This window comes from Crinia signifera, chromosome 7 (genome assembly GCF_055691185.1).
Source record: "Crinia signifera chromosome 7, ASM5569118v1, whole genome shotgun sequence".
Taxonomy (NCBI): Eukaryota; Metazoa; Chordata; class Amphibia; order Anura; family Myobatrachidae; genus Crinia; species Crinia signifera.
In genome coordinates, this window is record NC_139223.1 from 54,371,912 (window position 1) to 54,398,710 (window position 26,799).

The 26,799-nt window shown below is 46.4% G+C and overlaps 1 protein-coding gene across 1 annotated transcript in view; it reads left to right on the forward strand.

Annotated features, from left to right (window-relative positions):
• The window catches only part of BAIAP3 (BAI1 associated protein 3), a 317,991-nt gene that overhangs the window by 38,859 nt on the left and 252,333 nt on the right, over nt 1–26,799 (forward strand). The window lies entirely within an intron of this gene.

The window sequence follows — 26,799 nt, forward strand, 5'->3', positions numbered from 1 at the left end:
TAAATCCTGGGATTCCCTGGATCCCGGGATTGGCATCTCTAATTTAAGAAAAAACTCCCATTCCCCACTTACATAGTCGGTGCAGCGGGCGTTGTGGCTGGGGAGCGGGACAGGTGCTGCAGCTGGTGAGCAGGGTAGGGAGTGAGGGGGTGCTGCGCTAAGTGGCCGAGTTGAGCTAGTGGAGCAGGCAGTGTGTGAGTGCGCCCTGCGCTGTGTGACCTTTACCTTTGCGTCACGCTTTGCAGAGACACGTGTCAGGTCGGGAACAGTCGGGCAGCGTTACAGCGAGTGCTCAGACACTGCCCGGCATTAGACTGCACATGCTGCTAAAATGCTGCTAAAGCAATATCAATTGCTAAGGGTGATGTGACCAGAGAACCTTTTCTGCTATGGTTTTTCTACAGGAACTTTGTGTTTTGCTTTTATGTTGTCACACATGCAGACCCCCCTTTGACAGCTGCTAAATGCCTACAGACTTTACTGTTCCACATTTTTGCAGAAAGTGCTGCATTATGTAATTGCCAAAAGGTAGCTTAACCATTTACAGGGTTCCTTTTTATATATATGTATATGTATATATATATATATATATATATATATATAGAGAGAGAGAGAGAGAGAGAGAGAGAGAGAGAGAGAGAGAGAGAGAGAGAGAGAGAGAGAGAGAGAGACTCATAGAATTGGCACACTTAAAATGCTGAAGGTTCAAGTGCAAGTCCAGTTGTAATCATAGAGAAACAGTATATCCAGGGACATAAACGGGACAGCACTCCTTTTTACTGTGAATCCATCACAAGTGACTTTGTAATAGATCATTTCCAAGTATCAGAATATCAATAAATTGCTTAATCAGCAAGACAACGCCATTGTATATAGGGGGTCACAAAACATATTCGCCCATCCTTGACATGGCTTTCACCAAACAGTCGGCAGTCGACGAATCCGTTTCGGCAACATATGCCTTTTTCACAGACTGACCCAGGTAACCTTAATCCTAATCCAGAGGGACACCCCAAAATTTAGCATATACATCAAGTCCATTGTACAAGTTGATAGCAACTGATTAGTTGTGCAGCTTCTCCCCTTCTCTTTAGAAGGTTTGACTCATTTCCCCCTATGACTGTGGTCAACAATGTACAATAGAATGGTCTCAGTGCACTTGGTCATAGCTGTAATGACAATAATGGCATTTATAAGAGCCAGCACTGTTGGTGCCTGAGCTCCCCCAATATTTGTGCTGCTGCAGATACAACTGGTGCCACTTGAGTATGTACACTGACCATAATGATCCGCAGTGTCAGACCTAAATAATGTCCACAGTGTTAAATGAGTGAACAATCCTGGCACCACTGAATGAAGATCACTCATTAGGAAAGTATTAGTGCCATATGTGTGGAACAAAAGTAGGGAACCAATTCACTTTTTAAATTTGTCTGTTTGTACTTTTATTTAAAAAAAAAATTATCTTTGTTGTTTTGCTGCTTTCTTTGTTACTTATAAAGGCGAAATATCCGTTCTCCCAACATGTTCTCACAAATACCCTGCCAGAAACTAGGTAGAAAGTCAATGTATTGTAACTTTTTAAGACACATTTTTTATATATCTTTTATACATTAAGCAGAGTTCTTACTGTGCTTTTTGCTTTTTGTTTAATCCCCTCGATACTCAAAGGGACATTAAGACATGGCAAAAATAGGTAATCCACTCTTGGACTGTTGACTGGTTAATCCTGTTTCACCACCTGCTGTATTTTTGTTGAACACAACCCTTGGATTAACTGCTGATTGCTTTCCTGTTTAATTCACTTATAAAGTATGTTTTATGTTCATAGCGGTAGTAGCGGCTGCACAACCATAAATATAGGATTTGGGGATTGCAGTCAGGAAATATTAACTTCTTTATAATGTAGATTTGAGAGCAAAAAATAACGTGCCATGTGCAAACACAAGCGACTACACATAGCGGCCAATTCAGACCTGGTGGGGGACTACGTATGCGCATAGTGCAGACCCCCCCAAGCGAAAATGGTAGGCGCACCCATAGAAATGCTGGGCGGGCCCCAGGGACAGGCTGATAACATCACATGATGTCCGCACCCCCCCATAGTTTATAATGTTTTAGTATCTCACTACAGTGACAAGACATATTATTGGTTCCAGTGGAAGAATGTGACAATAAATGCAGTATAGACCCTTAATGAAAGGATTTTGTAACTGTCCACCCAAAATATGGAGATCCTGCATTGGCGTCTAGATCTGGTAACCGGACCCCACGATGATGCAAGCGGTTAGACCAGTGGTTCCCAAACTTTTAGAATCACGGCACCCTAAAGTATCAGAATATTTTTCACGGCACCCCTAGGCCAAAAGTTGGTTACTAATTTCAGGAAAAATATTTTAAAAAGTTGTGATTTAAATGTTTTCCTTAGGTCCACTTATGTGGTGAGAAACATGATTCACTTCTGTTTACCCACATATTCTTAATTAGAAGCCACAAGCACTGATTTTGCCTATTTCATTAGCCATAAATAACTTGAATTGATTCTGGACCACCAACCTGAGGCACCCCTGCAAGTGCTCCAAGGCACCCCAGGGAGCCTAGGCGCACAGTTTGGGAACCACTGGGTTCGACTCTATTAAGTGTCCCGCTGGCATCTAGTAGGGTGGTGGTCCGTTTTGATACATTCCTCCTGTCTCTGTTCTATTTGTGGTTGTCCACTACATATGGGGGTTGATTGAACACTACCCGCATTTATGCCGTCAGTGGTTTTGGCTACATAGTGCTGTGCACCTCGCAATATCTCACTGAGACTCTACCTGCAAGTTGGGGATAAAACGCCCATTGATCTCTGTTTCTGAATACAGATAGCTCCAGTTAATCAAATTGTATGGTGTGTATGCGGTTGTACCAATGTGTTATAGGCTATAAAACCTTTAAATGTTTATCCGTGTACACGTAATATAACTATGGAGTGGGTGTGAATCCTGTTTTGGTATGAGAGAGGTGTGTGTACGCTGACTCAATTAACCATAATTGGTACAAGTGGGGTTTTAACCCCTAGTGTATATAGTGAATTGAAGTCTCCTGTTAGGATACTTTGTTGTTATTTGCATGGAGAACTAATATAGCCACGAGTGTCTCAATTTGTGCAAAGGATATACACTGTTGCAATAAGGCAATGGTTACACATACTTCTCAGGAACATCATTTTCTTGCTACTTATACCACTTTTACACCAGAATACCGGGTAGGACCCGGGAAATCGAACACGGGAAATTGCCAGGGCATGCCCTGCCTCAGACCCCATTTACACTGTAAGTCAATCCAGGTTATTCCCGGGTAAGGCCCTTTCACACTGAAAAGGGATCAGCCCTGTCTTTCCTTGCTGGTGTCAATAAAAATGGACCTTTGGGCTGTTTGAGATGAGGTCACAAGAAAGGGAAAAGGGAGGGGGTGGGTTCTGCTCCCAGCATTGCAGCAAAGATGGCAGACGGAGTAGCTGTGTTGCAGTTTGTGCAGTACTTTTCAGCAATTGAGAGTTTGAAGCAGCTTCTCACCCTGTGCTACTTGCTTCACACTTGGCTGAGAGGTCTAGATCTCGACACCAATATTTGTGCTGAAGGAGAGAGCATGGTAACGCTGCTGCTGCGCTGCTACATGCGCCCTGTGCGGGTCTCCAGCAGATTACATCATCTGCCAGAGCCGCAGAAGCACCAATCAGCTCTTCGCGCCCCTCTACCCACCAAATAACCCAGATAATGACCATTTACACCACCCTGAGCCCCGGATAAGCCCTGTGTCCAGCCCTGAACATTTGCCGGGTCAGATTCCCTGGGAACAGTACCCTTGTTATTTTTTTTTCAGCCCATTTACACCATGCCCTGCCCCGGACTGGAGCGGCAATATCCCGGGTCCAACCTCTGGTGTAAAAGGGGTATTAGAGAATGTAATGTGGTAACCTAGTCTATGGCCCTTATTCTGATCTGTGCGGAAATTCCCGCATTCTTACGGAGCGGTCCGCACGCCACGGTGTTTTTCCGCATGCGGCCATCGTCCGTAGAAACGCCCACGTGTCCTCCGCATTCGGACGGACTCACTCTTTAAGAACAGGGCGTGTTTACGGACGACATACAAATCATGCGTGTGCGGGAGAAACACTCCGATTCGTCACGGTATTACAGAGTATTACAGAGTATGCTCGGGAATACCGCATCCGAACGGGAGCCAAGCGGTGCTACCGCACGTAAGCGGAGGATTTCCGCCAAACAACCCACTATGAAGTATCTTCTGCAATACATCACATGACCCACTTATTCAATTACCTACCCTCATAAAAAACAGCTTATTTGGAATTGGAATCAATTAGATTCCAATATATCCTTACAAGCATGCCTAACACATGCATTGCACACATTAACCCTTACAGCAATTGAAGTGCAATGGTTTCAATTAAAGCACTGACAAGCGTCCTATTAGTGAGTAATGAGTAAAGGAGTAGATTCTATTGGGTTCAGGTGTTAATGGTTGTAGTCATTAGGCGTACGTTCGCCTACCGCATGAACGAGTGGTGTCCGCAAAGCAATAGTACACTTGTGGACACCGCACATTTCTGCCCTTTTTGATCGCGTGCATTCGGAGTGGTTTCCGAATGTACGCCCCCCAACATAAGTGTACTCCCCCGTGTCCGCCCATGTTTCCGCCCCGTTTTGCCCACTTTGAAACTACGCCCATGTGTCATTCCGCATGACGCCCATAATACGCCCCTATTTCCAGACTGATAGCGGTGAACAGTTTTGGACGGGATTTGCCCGAACTGGTACCGAGTCAAGGCGTGGCACATGCGCGTAGCGTTCTCCACGCATGCGCAGACGTCGTAAAGACGCGATCCGTAAGTACGCGGTAAAGTCCGCGTCAATCAGAATAAGGGCCTATATGCTAAATAACCACTGACCTAAATAACACAGTGAGTGATGGGACAACCACTGTAGAATTGTATATATGTAAATTATCTGTATATACTTTATTTAATTTTTTCTTGGCATGGCCTTTGAATGATTTTTTTTTGACCAATGATTAGAACCTCTCCATCACTCAATTGAGTGAAACACCTATAAAACCTATGGTGCAATATGGATAGGGTGATATGATGGTCATCTTTTTATCTTGCATTCTGGCCAATTTTTCTTATTGCCATTGATTACTGTACTGTTACAGGCGGATGTATATTAATTATAACACCAGTATCTAAAATTTAAATAATTCCGATATTGTCGCTGGGTGTGATCTTTGTATGCAGCAATAATAGTGTGGCAAGATCACTCTATATTTATATTAATAAAATAAAATATAATACAAAAAATATTTTCAAAGTAAACACAAATTTTTTAAAAAAAAAATAAGTGCACAGCAGATAAAAATATAAAAATACTAAAATGATAATATAACTTAACAGAACAACCTTAGTTAGGGGATTCAGAGTGCACCCCACCCGAGTTTCTTTTTTCTCTTTTAGCTAATCACCCAAAATAAACCCCGCCACTGCAGTTCACCCTCTCCAGACAATAGTCTAAGCTACATAAAGGCCCTTATTCAGATCTGATCGCAGGATAAATTTGTTCTCAAAATGGGAAAAACCATGTGCACTGCACGTGGGGCAGATGTAACATGTGCAGAGAGTTAAATTTGGGTCGGATGTGTAGAAACTGCAAACTACGTCGCCAGGGCCGGCGCCACCACTAGGCAAACCTAGGCATTTGCCTAGGGCGCCGGCCACTGGAGGGCGGAAAATGCCGCCCGGGTACCTGTACCTGTCTATTTAAACCTGGCGGCGGAGGCAGCGGGGGTCCCTGCAGTCTATTAAAAAGCACGAGCGCTATCCGCCGGGCTATGCGGAAGCGCTTCTATTGTGAAAACTCTGGCAGCCAATCAGCGTGCTGCCAGTGTTTTCACACTAGAAGCGCTTCCGCATAGCCCGGCGGATAGCGCTCGTGCTTTTTAATAGACTGCAGGGACCCCCGCTGCCTCCGCCGCCAGGTTTGATTACAGAGAGCGCCGAACGAAAGGTACCCCCCCCCCGCCCCCCCCCCCCCCCCCCCCCCGGCACCGGGGCGCCCCCAGCCCGACTCGCCTGGGGCGCTCCGGTGCCTTGCACCGGCCCTGTACGTCGCACTGTAAAAATAATGCAGGCGGTATTTACCCTGCACAGAAACAAAATAACTCACCCAAATCTAACTCTCTCTGCACATGTTACATCTGCCCCACCTGCAGTGCACATGGTTTTGTCCATTTTGAGAACAAATTTGTACTGCGATCAGATCCGAATAAGGTCCAAAATGTAGACACATTGTGATGTGTAAGTGCAGTATAGAAATGTGTATATTTATGTTACAAAACCCCAGCACTGAAGAATTCTCCAACAGTACATATACAAAGGCTGCAATGCTGTTTTTGCACGCGCCTGTTTTTCACGTTGTACGGAATATTTTGAGCCTTTTTTACCGCTGACATCAAGCGCAGAGATAGATCTGAGCCAGATAGTGACCCAGCCCCCTCCTTAAACTGTCCACTCAGCTCATGGAGTGCCCCATTCTGCAGTGCGATGGCTTTTTCAAGGTGCCTAATTGCCCATTGTCTAGTTTCATGCCTACCGCTACATATGGTCCTAAGAATATTCCTATTATCACTTTAATATTTATTTCCCACTGATTCTTACAAAACTCTTTAGCCGAGAAATATTCTGATATATTCTTGCACACGCTGCGTGTTTGAGATCGCCGCATAGATTTCCAATAAATATTCAAGGCTGGGGACTATGTAGCCCATTCCAAGACCTTACTCTCTTGTTCCTGTAAGTCATTCATGTTCGACTTTGAATTATGTTTTGGATCATTGTATTGCTGACATATCAAACCTCTTCATGTTGGATGTTTTCAGTGAGTCTACGTTATTAGTTTCTTGGATCTATATAAATGAAGATGCATTCAGTATATATTGTACTTTTAGAAACGCTCTGGCAATACAGGATGCCACTAGCGTGGCCAATCCTGGGATCAGGATAGGCGGGATCCTGGGATTTAGTCCCAAAATCGCTGGGATTTCAATCCCAGGTTTGAAGTTTCCAATCCTGGGATTTGGGGATTAGACTGCGTATACGCAGTGTATTACCAGGCAGCATCTGAGCACTAGACCAGATACTGCCCGGCTATACTCGACAGCATCTGGGCAGCATGACATGCTATCAAAGGTCACACTGCACATGCCGCACCCCCCCACACGTCTGACGCTCACTCCGATGCCGCCCACCTGCCTGCTCCAGGCGGCACCGCCCGCCGGCTAGACTGACCATGTGTGTAATTGTGTGCGGTGGTCGGTTTGAGGGGGGAGGATGGGAGATGTTTTAAAATTAGGGATGCCAATCCTGGGATCCTGGGAGTCCCGGGATTGAGCATTATTCAATCCTGAATCCCTGGATTTAAAAAATGCCTCTTGATGGGCATCCCTAGATACCACCCAGTTGCAAAAGCAAATTGGGCCTGATTCAGAAGTGTGCGCAATGGCTTGTGCTAATTCGAATACATGATAATGACACTGACGTCACCTTGTGCAGAGACACGAACTGCCAGCGTCTCACATCCACCACTGATGCAAGCAGCAGAAACGTCAGTCATTGGATCAATGAGCAAGTCTGCACTGTCCCAAAATGAGCATCTCATCTAAGACACCATGACATATTTGCTGTGCAACACCTAAACATGCCAGTAAGATGGCCCCCGACACGCCTGCCATTCTGGTCAACCTTTATCAACTCCCCCAACACGCTGGCTACCTGTTCATCACTTTATGATTTAAACAAACCTCCCAACTTTCCCACTTTCAGTGGGACAGTCCTGTTTTTATGGACTGTCCCATCCATGGGCCTCAGTGTCCTATGGTCGGAGGGATAAGTTGGGGGGTGCACAAACCCCCCAAAAGCAGCAGATGAATATATGCTGTGTTAATGCACACAACATCTATTCACAATGCAGTGAGAGCCTGGGCACGCCCACACAGTGATATGAATGGGGGTGCCCTATGGCTTTGCCCCTTTGATCCTTTAATCATTGCGCCAATGTCGGGAAGTATGAATAAATTCCCAGTGCATCCAGTAGAATACATGGCATTGGCTTCACCTCCTCCTCATAATAGGCCCTCAAACAGTTTCAGCACCAGCTCCATGAGACCCTTACTGATGGCCTGGGTGTCACAAATTGTGCTGTTATGGCTCCATCCTCTGCTATACAGTGCTGTGATTTGCAGGGAATTAGCCACCGGTGGCAAAATTCAAAGCAAATATTATCATGCCCCTGAACTACCCACTAGGGCATGGGTCTTCAACCTGTGGCTCTCCAGATGTTGTGAAACTACATGTTCCAACATGCATTGCCACGTTTTTTCCTATAAGAGTGTAACATATACATGCTTGCATATGTTAGAAATGTATATATTAAAGTTATAAGCTTTTTGCCTCAAAATTGATGTTGTGTGATGGACTCTTATATAAATATGGCAACACCGCCCAAGCAACTGAAATGTACATAATGCTTATAACTTGTTTTAAAGAGTGTGGCCTGGACTTATATATGCCAAACAACTGTGGCTGAAAGAAAACTTTGCCATATATGTGTATTGTTAATGATTTATTAAGCAAGAAACATTGGTGGCAGTGAAAGTGCTGTTTTTCGCATAGACTTTGGTTTGGACAGCGTTTACACTTGTGCTGCCCCCTCAGCGAACCCTACAGCAAGCAGCCAATCAAATAGGTTTAGTGAGTGTCCCCGAGGACACTAAATGTGCGGGAAAACAGCTGTTCTCGTGCACTGAGTGGGAGAACAGCTGTCCCCGTGCTGCATCAGCTGACCCACCAGCGGGAGGTATAAAAGAGCTGTCAGCACAGCTAAAGTCAGTCAGCTGTTCCCTCTTTTGTGTGCTCACCTCCCTGCTAGTGGCTCTGGACTGTAAACAGAGCTATAAACATTGGCCGCAGCAGGAGAGGTAATGAGCCAGAGAAAGAGTCATCTGAATTATGTCTGGTCGGGGAAGACAAAGGCACGCTGTACAGCACCTTACACTGAATGCCAGCAGTAATGACTGAGAGCACAGCGCCCAGAGAAACAGTCACACAGCCCGAGTGACAGCGCGTCAGTCAAGCCACTAGCTCAGGAAAGGGGAGAGGAAAGGGTGCCGCTTACCCTCTGGGTGCCATCCTTCAGCCACAAGGGCACAGCCAAAGAGGATCTGTGACGCCAGCCACCCCTCCGCCCAGTCAACAGTCAGAGGAGTGAAGCGGTCAGGCATCGGCGCTCATCAGCTGTTGCCGCCTCCCAGCTACACAGAAGTACTGCCGCTGCTGGGAGAAGCCGGACGGAGAGACTCCCCTCCACACCCCTCCACACCTTGGTGCCGCCTGCTTAAGCAGTGGTCACTAACGGGAGACGGGAGGCGGTGCTGGGAGAAGAAGACGGCCGTCCAGCCATCATAACAGCGCTGCCTAAAAGCCGCCTGTCAGCCGTCGGGGAGAGAGAAGAGCAGAGACGCTGCTGCCCGATGCCGAAGGTAGGGGAAGCGCCGCTCAGCCGCCCCTGCTAGAATTGACAGCTGCCTCCTTGTCACCGCTGCACTCACCCTCAGAGAAGACTGCCGCCCATCATGCTGTTACAGTGACACACAGAAGCCGTCAGCCAGGAGATCGGGGAAACGCCGCTGTCAAGCTGCCCCATACAGCCGCTTCCCACATCATCAGCCGGAGGGTGACGCCGTCAATCAGAGGCGCGCCTCCGCTGACGCCGCCCCCTGGAGACGCTGCTGCCGGGGAGAAGCCGACAGACATCCCTCTGCCGCCCCTCTACACCCTGGTGCTGCTCACCAGCGGGAGACGGGAGGAGGCGCTGAGGGAGGTAAGCAGGACACAAGCCAGAAGAAGAAGAGCCAGTGTCATCTCCGAAGGTCGCCGCCCAGCCCAGTCAGGAAGCCAGCCCCTGTCATGCCCCTCTACACCCTGGTGCTGTCCCTGTCATAGGCAGTCACCAGCGGGAGACGGGAGGAGGCACTGACAGTGAAAAGAGAAACGCCCTGCTGATAGGGTTAACAGGGACTGAGAGCCGCCCTCCGCCAGCACTGTCCAGCAAGCGTCACCTCTCAGCAGCTGACAGTGAAGTGTCGCCTTTGCACCGCCCCACTGTTGCCGCTCCTACTAGCACCAGCATTAACAGGGTCCAGTTGTACCCCTCCACACCCAGGGGCTGTTTGTATTAACAGCAGCGTCCTGCGGGAGACGGGAGGTGGGGCAACTGAGTGACAGGCGGTCACTTTAGGCAGAGAAAGAAGGCAGGCAGGTCCAATATAGTCAAGCAGAAGAAAGAGAGAGAGCAAGAGAAAGGAAGGAGGAAGATAGAGAGAGGGACAGCTACCAAGAAAAGAGAAAGAGCAGGAAAAGAGGACAGAGAGAGACATTTGCCTAGATAATACCGGGAAAAGCTGCCAGATTTGGGTGAGCTTGAATGACCCCCTTTTTAACACACTTTGCACCACAAGGAATCCAAGACAGTTAAATTTATTGCGCCTAAAGGCAGCCACTTTAGTGTGAACACCTAAACCCTATGATACACAAGATAGGAGAGGAAGCATTGATTTAAAGCTTTTGAAATAGTTGTTTCTGGGCTTACAGCCAAACAATTGCAGAAAAAGGATAGCAAGTTTCTGTTCTTTATGAGGGAATGCAGGACAATTGTATCAAAACACAGTAACTTAAATACACTGTGTGAGTAGCATCATATAACCAAGGGACAGATATATAGACTTCTTACAGTGCTAGGGATACCTAGTGAAGACCAGCGTAAAGACTACTTTCTTAGGCAGACTGAGTTTATATACTTACCTATTTACATCTTCAGTAAACTTAAGGGCCCCAACGTGCACCAACGAAATACTAAGATTGCATTGCTATGTGTTGCTAATTGAAACGTATCATTTTTATGCTACTGGCCAGTAAATGGTAACTTTTTGTGTAAATGCATGCATTACTATATGTATAGGAAATACAGAGAGTATAGTAGTTTATTGAGTTTATATATGTCATGCAAAATTACTTATTGAACCGTCATATTCTGCTTGTTTTAGTGTTAAAGTCAATTGTTGAAGCCACAAGTTATGAACAAGTTGTTTATTGAATTCAAATGTTTGCATTGTAATGTTATACTCCTCACATTTTGAAAAGTAAACTTACCTTTTATATAATATGGTGGTACCTCTCGTCCTTTGAGAATTCTGTAGAAAGTAAAATCAAAATAACCCTGTCAGTGGTATCCCCTGCCAATAGCATTAAAGGAGGGGTTACATTTGGAGGCACTGTAGCTGAGATTATATACGTTTCAGGATCTTTTGTTTACCAAACAGGGATACAACATGGAAAAATTAACAGAAATAGACATTTATGAATGGTGTATCCAACACAATAGAGATCCTAAAAAATGCATAGGGATAGCAGGAAATTTTACAGAATTCTCAGATGAAAAAATATTGGAACAAGTAGACAAACTGTGTGGGATTGTTAAAGCTAAGATAGTGGATAAATGGAGAGGAGATTTGGGGAAGACGGTAGCATTTCTTATAGAAAATTTAAGGGAATTAGATTGCAGTTTAATCCCAGCTATGATCTTAGCTAGTGCAGAGACGGGGAGGAAGTGGCATGTAATGGGGCCCGTAAGACCCGAGGGGGTTACCAGTACAAGAACACCCACTGCTGCCAATGGTGACAAAGAGAAAGAGGAAAGAGATGGGGAGGATAGTGATGGACAGAGTCAGGCCACTAATGTTAATGGCGGACAGTTTGAGGTCATAGTAGATAGGGTAGTGACGCAGCTGGAGAGGTGGCACTATGAGGGAAGCTACAGAAGATTGCGCATATTCTCTGGCATCATACCAGTGCCCACAGGGGAAGAAAACTATGAAGCATGGAAAGAAGCAGCCGTGCAACAAGCCGAAGAATGGCAATGTCCGGATAAGATCAAAAGGCAAAGAGTCGTTGAAAGTCTGAGAGGTCCAGCTATGGGGATAGTACAAGCTGCCCGGCGTAGCAACCCAAATGCCACGTTGGACACCTACTTCGAGGCACTTGATTATGCCTTTGGAACCATGGAAGACGTCGGAGATCTAACATCCCGCTTATACCACACTTTCCAAGAATCCGGAGAAAAGCTGAGTACTTTTCTAATTCGTTTAGACAAGCTGCTGTACAAGATCGTGGACAAAGGAGGGATTGAAAAGAAGGATGTCGATAAACAGCGGATGAAGCAGCTCCTAAGGGGGGCTTTGACCAGTGACCCTGTAGCGCAGAAATTGAGGTGCTCAACAATGCAAGAACCTCCTCCTACCTTTAATGATTTACTCAGAGACATAAAGCAAGATGAAGCACTGATCGAAATGAGGGAAAAGACCGTGAAGAAAGTGAAGGTGGTCCAGCCTACGACAGAAAGCAGTGAGTTCGAGAGCAAGGTTCTTAAGATGTTAGAAGAACAAAATAAAAGATAGAGGGTTTTTTGACCAAACAGAACTCCAAGACTCCTAATGTGAACAGCTATACCCCAGTGAGAGGCTTGGGCAGAGGAAGCGGTAGAGGGTGCTTCAATTGCGGAAGATTTGGACACCGAGCATTTGAATGTAATAGAAATGCATACAGAAACCCTGGCAGAAGAACTGAGAATGATGAGCAACACCAAGAAAGCCAGAATCAGGGAAACGGGAGAGGGAGACCTATGAACCCCGCATAGACTCCCTTGAAATCACGTACTGTGCCATGGGAAACTCATGGTGGAATGGGGAATTGCCTAAAGGTTTGGTGGGGCCCTCCTGCCATTTGAATGCGACCATCAACGACAAACCATGCCGAATACTCCTCGACAGCAGATCACAAGTGTCCATAATCTTTGAAAATTGGTACCAAGAAAACTTGTCTGATGTACCCATTAAACCACTCAGCGGGCTCGTGATATGGGGACTTAGTGCCGAAAAATATCCATATTCGGGCTATGTACAAGTGACTCTTAAATTCCATCAAGAATCATCAGAAGGAAGTGACACTCTGGAGATCCCTTTAATTGCCTTGGTGTGCCCTGATTTATCGAAAGAGAGAGGTGAGACACCAGTGATCGTGGGGACAAATACCCGGTTGTATTCCTTGTTACAAGAATGGCAGGAGGGTGAGAGTGAGCAGTTCAAGACGACTTCTTTCTGCATACAATCTAAAGAAGATAAATTCCATGTCTGCTTTGAGGGGAGCGACATTCATAAAAGTGATAAAGATGAACTGATCTTTGAACTTGAAAAATACCAACAGGCATTCTCCGAGGGAGAGTGGGACCTTGGCACAGCAAAAGGAGTTGAGCACAGCATCCGACTTACCAACGAGACCCCTTTTAGAGAACGCTCCCGACGGATTGCCCCAGCTGACTTCGAAGATGTGAGACAGCATTTGAAGGGATTGATTGAGAACCAACTAATTATTGAATCTCGGAGCCCTTACGCTTCCCCCATAGTGGTGGCCCGAAAGAAAAGCGGCAAAATCAGAATGTGCGTAGACTATCGTACGCTAAACCAACGTACTATCACTGACCAATACACCGTGCCCAAAGTGGATGAGGCCCTAGACTGTTTGCAGGGGAGCAACTGGTTCTCGGTGCTTGATCTTAGAAATGGTTACTATCAGATCCCTATGAAGCCAGAGGACAGGGAAAAGACTGCTTTTATATGTCCCCTAGGATTCTTTGAGTTCCTGAACATGCCCCAAGGGATCAAGGGAGCCCCTGCAACGTTCCAACGGGCCATGGAAAAGATTGTAGGGGATATGGCGTACAGAGAGGTGGTCGTATACCTCGACGATATCATAGTATTCGGAGCCACTTTACAAGAACACAATCAGCGCCTTTTAAAAGTACTAGAAAGACTAATCGAAGGTGGATTGAAACTATCGATCGACAAGTGTCTGCTGTGTCAATCAAAAGTCAAGTATCTGGGCCACATCGTCAGTCGGGATGGGGTAGCTACGGACCCAGAGAAGGTGGAGGCGGTGAAGAAATGGCCAAGGCCTATTAAATTGAAAGAACTGAGGTCATTCCTAGGTTTCTGCGGGTATTACCGGAGATTTGTTCCCAACTACTCCAGTGTGGCAAAGCCCCTAACCGACCTCACCAAGGGGTACCCTTCGCTGAACAAGAAAATTAAGAGTAAGAAAGAGTGTTATAAGGTTGGTGAGCCTTTTGGAGAACGATGGACACCAGCGTGCGAAGCAGCTTTCTTATCTCTGAAGAGATGTTTGACTGAAGCACCAGTACTAAGCTATGCGGACTCTGACAGAACCTACACACTCCACATCGACGCCTCTCTAGATGGACTAGGGGGAGTGCTATACCAGGAGCACGAGAATGAATTACGGCCTGTATCATTTGCCAGCAGAGGACTGAGTGAGAGCGAAAGGAGGTACCCGACGCACAAGCTAGAATTTCTGGCTCTGAAGTGGTGCATTGTCGACAAGTTTCACGATTATCTGTATGGGACATCATTTATAGTGCACACTGATAACAATCCACTCACCTATGTGCAGAGTACCGCAAAACTCGATGCCACCGGGCACAGATGGCTGGCCGCCTTAGCTCTCTATGACTTCTCCTTGAAATACCGTCCGGGTGTCAACAACACAGATGCCGATTCACTCTCCCGCATTCCAGGCCAACAAAGTAACAGCGTAGAAGACGACTGGATTGAAGTGCCTGCCAGCTGTATTAAAGGAATGTGCCATAGTATTGGAGTAGAGCTGCAGTCTGAAAAGAGATGCGTGGATTGTCTAGGGCCTCCGCCGCAAGTCCTACCACTATCATATTGCTGGCTCAGTCAAGTTGAGATGGAGGGACTGCCGAGAGTGAGACAGGATCAATTAAGAAAAGACCAGCAAACTGATCCCGGTATGAAATATGCATTCTCGAATAAGTCTGACCCGAATGTTTCACCAGACATTAAAAGAGAAGCTGAATTGTTGAGGCGACAGAGAAAAAACTTTATCACTAAGAAGGGAGTGATATACCGAAAGCATGAAACTGAGAAAGGCCGGTGGCAGATTGTGCTCCCCAAGAAACATCGAGCAACAGTAATGAAGGCATTACATGACAAGCATGGTCACGTGGGAATGGAGAAGACATTGAAGTTAATATCTGACCGTTTCTACTGGCCTAATATGAGGAAAGATGTGGAAATGTACTGCAAGAGATGTGGAAATTGTATTGTCCGGAAGACCCTCCCGGGGAGGATGGCCCCTTTGATGAATATGAAAAGTCAAGGTCCCATGGACTTAGTGTGCATAGATTTCTTGACATTAGAAGTAGACCCAGGGAACAAGTGCAACATCTTGGTAGTCACTGACCACTTCACTCGCTATGCACAGGCGTATGTCACCCCAAATCAAAAGGCCATTACAGTCGCCAATGTGCTCTGGGAGAAGTATTTTGTACATTATGGCCTTCCCAACAGAATACATTCCGATCAAGGCCGTGACTTCGAGAGCAGGCTCATCAAGGAACTGTGCCAAAGCTGCGGGATAAAGAAGTCCAGAACAACTCCCTACCATCCGCAGGGCGATCCACAACCCGAGAGATTTAATCGTACTCTGTTGGACATGCTGGGGACATTGAGTCCATTAGATAAGCGTCGTTGGAAACAACAGATCTCTCGGCTAGTACATGCTTACAACTGTACCCGTTGTGATGCCACAGGATACTCGCCATACTACCTCATGTTTGGGCGTGAAGCGAAACTCCCCATTGACGTCAGCTTTGGGACCCCAGATCCCAACCAGTCAAACCTGTCCCATCTAAAGTATATACAGATTCTTCGCAGAGAACTCCAAGAGGCATATGAACTGGCTGAAAAAACTGCTGATAAGTTAGGGAAGAAGAATAAAACCAATTATGACCGCACTGTGCGTGACCATATTCTCCATCCTGGAGACAGAGTACTACTGAAACGGCTAGGACATCCTAAAAAATTAAAAATAGCCTACAGGTGGAAGGAAGAACCTTATGTAGTGCTGGAAAAATTTAAAGACTCACCTGTCTACAAAATTCAAAGGGAAGATGGAGAGGGAGCCATATTAACTCATCATCGACAAAACCTCCTACCAATAGGAAGAGATACTCGCATGGAAGATCTTATAGACAAAAGCACAAAATCCATCAGGGAAGAGATAACCACAGATAATACAAGTCAAGTACAGCACCAAACAGAGGCCCTTATTCTGGTTGGTGCGGTCAGAGCCGCACACGGGGCTCCGACCGCACAAACCAAGGGCCGCCCACCGGACGGATCGCCACGGCCGTCCGTACACGGACGGCTGGCGATCCGCACAAAAATGGTGGAGGCTACGCCTCCACCATGGTGGGAGCTGCCCCCTGCCTTCGATGGTCGACGACCATCGAAGGCAGGCCCGCACGCCGCGGCAGCTCCCGCAAGCTCAGACCACACGGACAATCGTCCGTGTGGGAGCTTGTAAGGGGGCTGAAAGCTGACATCCGGCGACGTCAGCTTTCCGCCCCCATGTCATGGTAATGAGGGCGTCATGCCCTCATTACCATGCATACGCCCCGCGTTTTCATGGGAACGCCCATGAAACGCGGGGCGTACACATAGGGAAATGAGGGGCTGAAGCCCCTCACGCCCCTATACGCCCCCTTTGCGGCGGACGAAATCCGTCTGCGGCGAAGGGGGCTGCACATGCGCAGAATGACCTCTGCGCATGTGCAGACCACAAACATCGGCGGTACGGCCGCACGCGGGCCGTACCGTGCCGATCTGAATAAGGGCCAGAGTCTGAAGAGAATGAGGAAGAGATTGGACAGGGTTGCTACTACAAAGACTGTGATCGAGACACTGATAAAATTTGTGAACGTAACCCAGAGACTGTTGAACTCTCTTCACCAAGCCCTGTGTTGCCTGATTGGGACTTTACAACTGATGACTCTGACCGTCCTGTCCCTGAAGAATGGGTTGTGGGAGAGGGGGATGTAACAGAAAGTTATCCCAATGACTATACTTCGGAGGATGGGGACGCATTTGGGGAAGTAACTATAACTAGGCCTAAGAGAGCATGTAGGCCCCCAAACATTGTTACCTATGATCAGTTAGGGGTACCCACATATATCCCAAGAGTGACCTACCCTGCCAACTTAGCAGTATGGCCTTATTTTGCAAGTACTCAAACTGTGTATTAATAACATGTGAATGTTTCTATGATGATCCAAGTTCATCTATTGCCTTGTATCATCAGGGGAAGAATGTAACATATACATGCTTGCATATGTTAGAAATGTATATATTAAAGTTATAAGCTTTTTGCCTCAAAATTGATGTTGTGTGATGGACTCTTATATAAATATGGCAACACCGCCCAAGCAACTGAAATGTACATAATGCTTATAACTTGTTTTAAAGAGTGTGGCCTGGACTTATATATGCCAAACAACTGTGGCTGAAAGAAAACTTTGCCATATATGTGTATTGTTAATGATTTATTAAGCAAGAAACATTGGTGGCAGTGAAAGTGCTGTTTTTCGCATAGACTTTGGTTTGGACAGCGTTTACACTTGTGCTGCCCCCTCAGCGAACCCTACAGCAAGCAGCCAATCAAATAGGTTTAGTGAGTGTCCCCGAGGACACTAAATGTGCGGGAAAACAGCTGTTCTCGTGCACTGAGCGGGAGAACAGCTGTCCCCGTGCTGCATCAGCTGACCCACCAGCGGGAGGTATAAAAGAGCTGTCAGCACAGCTAAAGTCAGTCAGCTGTTCCCTCTTTTGTGTGCTCACCTCCCTGCTAGTGGCTCTGGACTGTAAACAGAGCTATAAACATTGGCCGCAGCAGGAGAGGTAATGAGCCAGAGAAAGAGTCATCTGAATTATGTCTGGTCGGGGAAGACAAAGGCACGCTGTACAGCACCTTACACTGAATGCCAGCAGTAATGACTGAGAGCACAGCGCCCAGAGAAACAGTCACACAGCCCGAGTGACAGCGCGTCAGTCAAGCCACTAGCTCAGGAAAGGGGAGAGGAAAGGGTGCCGCTTACCCTCTGGGTGCCATCCTTCAGCCACAAGGGCACAGCCAAAGAGGATCTGTGACGCCAGCCACCCCTCCGCCCAGTCAACAGTCAGAGGAGTGAAGCGGTCAGGCATCGGCGCTCATCAGCTGTTGCCGCCTCCCAGCTACACAGAAGTACTGCCGCTGCTGGGAGAAGCCGGACGGAGAGACTCCCCTCCACACCCCTCCACACCTTGGTGCCGCCTGCTTAAGCAGTGGTCACTAACGGGAGACGGGAGGCGGTGCTGGGAGAAGAAGACGGCCGTCCAGCCATCATAACAGCGCTGCCTAAAAGCCGCCTGTCAGCCGTCGGGGAGAGAGAAGAGCAGAGACGCTGCTGCCCGATGCCGAAGGTAGGGGAAGCGCCGCTCAGCCGCCCCTGCTAGAATTGACAGCTGCCTCCTTGTCACCGCTGCACTCCCCTTAGAGAAGACTGCCGCCCATCATGCTGTTACAGTGACACACAGAAGCCGTCAGCCAGGAGATCGGGGAAACGCCGCTGTCAAGCTGCCCCATACAGCTGCTTCCCACATCATCAGCCGGAGGGTGACGCCGTCAATCAGAGGCGCGCCTCCGCTGACGCCGCCCCCTGGAGACGCTGCTGCCGGGGAGAAGCCGACAGACATCCCTCTGCCGCCCCTCTACACCCTGGTGCTGCTCACCAGCGGGAGACGGGAGGAGGCGCTGAGGGAGGTAAGCAGGACACAAGCCAGAAGAAGAAGAGCCAGTGTCATCTCCGAAGGTCGCCGCCCAGCCCAGTCAGGAAGCCAGCCCCTGTCATGCCCCTCTACACCCTGGTGCTGTCCCTGTCATAGGCAGTCACCAGCGGGAGACGGGAGGAGGCACTGACAGTGAAAAGAGAAACGCCCTGCTGATAGGGTTAACAGGGACTGAGAGCCGCCCTCCGCCAGCACTGTCCAGCAAGCGTCACCTCTCAGCAGCTGACAGTGAAGTGTCGCCTTTGCACCGCCCCACTGTTGCCGCTCCTACTAGCACCAGCATTAACAGGGTCCAGTTGTACCCCTCCACACCCAGGGGCTGTTTGTATTAACAGCAGCGTCCTGCGGGAGACGGGAGGTGGGGCAACTGAGTGACAGGCGGTCACTTTAGGCAGAGAAAGAAGGCAGGCAGGTCCAATATAGTCAAGCAGAAGAAAGAGAGAGAGCAAGAGAAAGGAAGGAGGAAGATAGAGAGAGGGACAGCTACCAAGAAAAGAGAAAGAGCAGGAAAAGAGGACAGAGAGAGACATTTGCCTAGATAATACCGGGAAAAGCTGCCAGATTTGGGTGAGCTTGAATGACCCCCTTTTTAACACACTTTGCACCACAAGGAATCCAAGACAGTTAAATTTATTGCGCCTAAAGGCAGCCACTTTAGTGTGAACACCTAAACCCTATGATACACAAGATAGGAGAGGAAGCATTGATTTAAAGCTTTTGAAATAGTTGTTTCTGGGCTTACAGCCAAACAATTGCAGAAAAAGGATAGCAAGTTTCTGTTCTATATGAGGGAATGCAGGACAATTGTATCAAAACACAGTAACTTAAATACACTGTGTGAGTAGCATCATATAACCAAGGGACAGATATATAGACTTCTTACAGTGCTAGGGATACCTAGTGAAGACCAGCGTAAAGACTACTTTCTTAGGCAGACTGAGTTTATATACTTACCTATTTACATCTTCAGTAAACTTAAGGGCCCCAACGTGCACCAACGAAATACTAATATTGCATTGCTATGTGTTGCTAATTGAAACGTATCATTTTTATGCTACTGGCCAGTAAATGGTAACTTTTTGTGTAAATGCATGCATTACTATATGTATAGGAAATACAGAGAGTATAGTAGTTTATTGAGTTTATATATGTCATGCAAAATTACTTATTGAACCGTCATATTCTGCTTGTTTTAGTGTTAAAGTCAATTGTTGAAGCCACAAGTTATGAACAAGTTGTTTATTGAATTCAAATGTTTGCATTGTAATGTTATACTCCTCACATTTTGAAAAGTAAACTTACCTTTTATATAATATGGTGGTACCTCTCGTCCTTTGAGAATTCTGTAGAAAGTAAAATCAAAATAACCCTGTCAGTGGTATCCCCTGCCAATAGCATTAAAGGAGGGGTTACAAGAGCATGCCAAAACTGTCAGGGCATGCTGGGACATGTAGTTCCACAACATCTGGAGGGCCACAGGTTGAAGACCTGTGCACTAGGGAATGGGATCTGGAAAGCTGTTCTACACTCTTATATCAGAAGTTGACTTTTGTGATAAGATTATACTGTAGTTCCCTTCTGACATCTGTAATATTTTGTATGCATCCCACCCTGTACTATGAATCACTAGTGTTTGCAGAATGTTTCTACTTAACCCTAACGGCGGGATGTATCAACATACATCCGCGCCCTTCGCACGGCAGCCGCCGCGATGCTACCGCATATGTACTAACATATGCGGCCAGCATCGGGCTGCGGTAACGGAGACCCCCGCGATACCTGTGATGTGGGCTGCGGGGGTCTCCGTCACCTCCCGGCGGCTGCCAGCGTCCCCCTGTGTCTCCTCCTCCCCCCTGAAGCCGGATGTCCTCCCGGCTGTCACACCAGGGGGAGGAGGAGGTTAAAGGAGGACGGGAGGGGGGGCGGCGCGCGGACGGCGTACGTCGGGCGGCGAAAGAAGCCCATAGGCTTCTATAGGGTATCGCCACCCTCTGGGTGGCGATACCCTGGCCTGCGAAAACGGGGCGAACCGGTGATAGTACATAGGAAAATGCGGTAAAACGGGGGTTTTACCGCATTTTCCCTTTAGTACATCCCGCCATAAGTATCTAACCAGTTTCTGATCAGTTCTATCAGGTTTTTTTCTTGGGTCTTACTGAGACTTTAATAGTTCCTCTTTATGCAAGTGAAATGTTTAAGCGTGAAGCAGTCACATACCTTACATTTAGCTGTAGTGTGTTTTTGTAACGGCCAGTGATCTTTGTTATTATTTCTGCAGTCAGTTGCTTATAGTAGCCCTTGGCTGTTGAGTGTAGTCACAAGATTCTGAGGGGAAAATTTACTAAGATCAAATGGGTACGAATACAAATTCATACCAATTCATTCTAAATCCCAGCCGGGACCCGCCGGTCGGCAAGTTTACAAAGGGCCGAATTCGGCAGAGCTGCCATCTTTATGAATTAATTAACCTTGAGGACAGGGTGATTTGCCGTTTTCCATCCTAGGTGCCCATGTTTGTATCCAGGACCCAATATTTTTGTATCCAGGACCATTCCAAGAGCCTGGTGCTGTTTTTTTTTTTTACTACAGGGGGATCCAAATTCTTTGTGAGGGTTTCGAATCTATTGCCTGTCTGTGTTAATAATTAAGGGGGCCTGATTTTGAACTTGTTCACAAGTTGATTGACAGGAAGCTGGTGTTTTTGGGTGTCACCCAGCCATTTACTGGGAATGTGGAAAACTTAGGGCCGCCCAGGCATTTTTTTAGGAAGGGTCTGTGACATCTCCTCTTGCCTCAATCAACCTGTTTCTATCGCACTGGCCGAGTAGTTCCTGGGTTACATACGGACTGCACACACTGGAAAAATCATGGTGAGTGAGTCGCGGATGATTTTCGCAGCTAATCGCCGATCTGCAATATTTTCGCCAACTTTTTGCAGCCTTGCACAGGGCAGGATTTCACTCTGTCCGGGCGGTGGCTATCTGATCACAGATCATCTCTGAATAACCCCCTTAGGCCCAAAAGAAAACCCAAAATGAATACTCATAAACCTGAGATCGAGGCAATGCCAATTGAAAGCTGGCAAGCAGCACATCTATCGTTACCATTACATGATGGAACATGGAACTGAGGGATCCCAAAAGACCCTTTTCATGACAGCTCTGCTGAAAGACAGGCTCCGTGGACACGTTCTTTATCTATCAGTACATAGCATCACATCACACAAGTGAGAAGGTGGCTCTATATTAAATCACTGTGATGCGTTTGCAGAATTGCCTAAGATAAAGGGCCTTATTTTGGTTCATTCTTTCTGACAAAATCCTTCTTAGATGGACAAAACCATGTGCACTGCAGGGGGGGCAGATGTAACATGTGCAGAGAGAATTAGATTTGGGTGAGTAATTTTGTTTCTGTGCAGGTAAAATACTGACTGCTTTATTTTTACACTGCAATATAGATCTCACTTTGAAGTAAAACCCCACCCAAATCTAATTCTCTCTGCACAAGTAACACCTGCCCCACCTGCAGTGCACATGGTTTTGCCCATCTAAGAAGGATTTTGTCAGAAAGAATGAACCAAAATAAGGCCCAAAGTTTTGTTCCCAGAGAAGACTATAACTGTAGTGGGCAATTCTAGATTTGTCATATTTTGAAGAAGGTGCAAGAAGAATTGTTTAATTACCTACAAGACCACAAGGGTGTTGACAAGCAACTGAGCAATGGACTGTATGGAAAAACTACACTCAGTGAACCCTGGAAGAGGCAAGGGAGAAGGAAGCCTTGGGATGTTCTCAAGACATCTCCTTCCATATCAGAGGGTTAAGTCTGTCTCTCTGGTGCTAGTCAAATCATTTTGTTGAAGAACTGGAAACGAGAACACATTTTTCTCCAGACAGGAACTTTCTTTGAGAAACGCATTCTGGTTTCTGCTGGAAGCCTAAGCTAGCCGCCCTTGTGCGCAGGGGCAGAGGGCATTGGGATAGGAAAAGAACTGTTCGCTGGTTATTGGAAGGAACAGCTAACCACTCTCTGCCCCATTGCACCAGCTTATATACACACTTTAAGATTTCAGTATCAGCAGTGTATCAGCTTGAACTGTTATAGCTCCAGGCACTGCCGAAGCAGATATGAGTGATTTTAACATTTCCAAGTCAAAGTAAAGAGAGTGCATAAGACTCAAGACTGGTTGGAGAAAAAGCAAGGCGTGTGTTCCAGGAGTCAGTCATTACAGGAAGGAAGAATTTGCGTATTATTTGCCAACTACAGAGGAAATATAATGTGAAAACTCTTATGAAGCTGATTAAAAACTACCTTCGCTAAATATTGTGCTTCTGTATTCAAGCCTCCCTTAGGACTACTGTACCGCTCTTACAATTCCTGCCCGGTGTGAGAGTACAGCTCTCCTACTGTCCATCTTCTGCATGAAAATGTGCTATTCCCTTTTTTATTTTTTGGGCCTCACCATACCCACCAACCATTAGAGATGTGAACCATTTTGGGCCTCCATGTTGCACTTAGCAGAGGCACCTATTTCTATGTGCATTATCATACTCACACAAATTGCCACAAGGTTTCCCCCTCACTTTTTAGCAATTTAAATAATAAAGGGAAATAAAAAAAGGAAAAAAAGGGGGAGAGGGTGTTTCTCATAAATATCCTCAATTTTGGCTACTGGAATCTGCATGATAATACCGCCGACCTGTGTGATAACAGGTAAATGGGCGGGGCTTCTCTGTTTGCGGTTAGTACACCAGCCCCAGGCTATAGTACACTGCTCAGGAATCCGCACTGGTACAGAAACAGATCATGTAGGAAACCATCTGTTGCATTGTGTTGCTGGCATTACTTCTGAAATGTTGCTTCTAATTCCTAATTAACCTTTCGCAAAGAACTGTCAGCACCTTTAGACAGTGCATTTTAATGAGCAAGGAAACACAACCCATTAAAAGGAATAGTTAATGTAGACAGAAAGGTTTATGATTATTTGTTAGAATGATCATTTGTTTTTCGTTATTAGGACAGTTTTATCCCCATCCCGGGGGCGATTCTGAGATGGACACTGTCAGCATTGTTATGGTCCCGATAGTGATCTAATGTTGACTCATTGGACATAGCACTGGTATCTGTGATTCCAGCATTAGCAAACTTCAGGGTCTTCTGACGTGGCAGCTATTAGTTTGCAGCTTAGCCACCCAAATAAGCCTAAAGGTGCCCACACACACAGCACGATTTTATAAACAATCCAATCTGTCACCCAATTTCCCTTGAAATCTACAGTCCTGGCCAAATGATGTTATGCTCACACTCAGAACTATTGTGTGTACGATCAGAGGATTAGAACATTATTACTGCACACGGAACGGTGTGTGCCAAATCCCTCAAGACAAGTTGTTATCTTTCTGCATGCAAGATGAATGAGTGGCGGGTGTGCGTATTGCATTGCCATCATGCCCACACACGGACAGTTTTTAAGCAATAGGTTGTTCCAATTGGTTGAAAAATCTTGGCTGTGGGGCCCAGTAAATCTGCACAGAAGATGAAGAAACTGGCCTAGGGACTCTCAGAGAACAGTGGATAATGCTGCCAGATTCACTCCCTCCCCGGCCCTAAATGGCTGCTAACTGTCAATCAGGCTGCGGTTTAGGGGGCACTGCATGTGAATCCTGACTGTCCACCCATTGGGGCACAGGAAGCAGCCATGAAACAAAGCTGTAGCGATTTCAGTAAGGATATGTTTTTGCAATGTGAATGACAGGTAGTTAGCATTTGTGGGCGGTAAGGGGAACAGCTACGTAGGCATGACACAGCCATTAGGGGGGGTCACAGCTACAACCCTATACACAGTTACAATATGCAGATACAATTACAGTCAGCAACACATAATTATGTATGATGATGTGTATTTTTCGCTTCATTATGCATATCAGATGCACAAGCAGACCTTGCTGATTAAATGATAAATGGAATGCTCATATTTTAATCAGCAAGATCTGCTTGTGCGTCTTATAGGTATAATTATGCAAATAATATACATTTATTACAAAAAAGCCACCCAACATTAGTGTTGGACGGTAACTGCTGGCTCACTCACACCATGTATTTCTCAGAGCATGGTGTATTGAGGCTAGATATATTAGGAGACACCTATAATTTTGTGGAAAATATGGGCACAGCAACAGAGACCAGGGGTGAAAGGTAATAGGATGAGAGATTCAGAAAGTGAGAGATTTGGTAAGAAATCTCCAGTTTTTTTAAAGCAGCAATCATTTACACTGCAAAACCAGTCTGATGTTGAATTGTAAATGGTTGCTGCTTTAAAAAACCTGGAGATTTCTTACCAAATCTCTCACTTTCTGAATCTCTCATTCTATTACATTTCACCCCAGTTGTCATTTGATTGCAGTTGATGGGCCCAGTTTTTGGCCAAAATCTTGCTAAGCACCTCAGTATTACTCTACAGTATTCTATAGTGTAGAGTTTATAATAATTATTCTTATTAACAGTGTTTAGTACTTATGGGGCCTACATACAGATCAATGTGCTCCAACAATATAAGCGATGCAAGATCACTCAGCACAAAGTGATGCACCACCAGCGATGTGTGCTGAGCGATCTGGCAGGGCCAGTGCTCTCTGGTGAGAACACTAGCAATCTGGACAGCAGTGGCGTGCAGTGGGGTGAGGCAGGTGAGGCACAGCCTTTCCTGTGATACTAGGGTTTATGCCAGAGTTTTGAATTTATAAAGTATGTAAAAAATACAAAGAATATTTTAAAAAATTCTTATTTTTATTATTCTAATCATTTTTATAGTCAAATCTATTTAGAGCAAAAAGTCTATGGCAGGTGAGGCAGTGCCTCACCTGGCTACCTTTTCTGCACATCTCTTATCAAAACTCAGCAAAGCTCCAGCAGTTTATACTGCTACACATGTGTATAATGCCGGCATGTACCCCATGGCTCATATATTGTGTTAATATCTGGCTTTGGTATTTGCCAGGGACTTTTGAGCCATTTACCTCACCGCACGTCCCTGGGACAGACGGCACGCCGCGCATGACTATTGCTATGGCCCCTATACACGGAGCGATTTGGGGTCATTTTTGATGCGATCTCGTCAGATCGCTTAGAAAATGACCCAAATTTGCTCCATGTATAGGCACCATAAGAATGTGCACCTGCATTTTCTTTTCTAATGCTATACTGGGCAGTATCTTGTTGCTGTACCTACAGTATAATTGAGCAGATTAGTGGCAAATTCCTTTATAGTGCTTGTTACTATGTACTGCATTGGTTTTGTAGCTTTCAGAAACCCACAATGGCCCTTATTCAGATCTGATCGCAGTACAAATCTGTTCTCAAAATGGGCAAAACCATGTGCACTGCAGGCAGATGTAATATGTATAGAGAGAGAATTAAATTTGCATGGGTTATTTTGTTTCTGTGCAGGGTAAATACTGGCTGCATTATTTTTACACTGCAGTTTGGATTTCAGTTTCAACATACCCCACCCAAATCTAACTCTCTCTGCACATGTTAAATCTGCCCCACCTGCAGTGCACATGGGCCCTTATTCTGATTGATGCGTACTTTTCCGCATACTTTCGGATAGCGTCTTTACGGCGTCTGCGCATGCGTGGAGAACGCAACGCGCATGTGCCACGCATTGACTCCGTACCTGTTCGGGCAAATCCCGTACAAAACTGTGCACCGCAATCAGTCTGGAAATATGGGCGTATTATGGGCGTCATGCGGAATGACACATGGGCGTAGTTTCAAAGTGGGCAAAACTGGGAGGAAACATGGGCGGACACGGGGGAGTACACTTATGTTGGGGGGCGTGCATTCGGATAGCACTCCGAATGCACGCGACCAAAACCGATAGAAATGTGCGGTGTCCATAAGTCAAGTATTGCTTTGCGGAAACCACTCGGT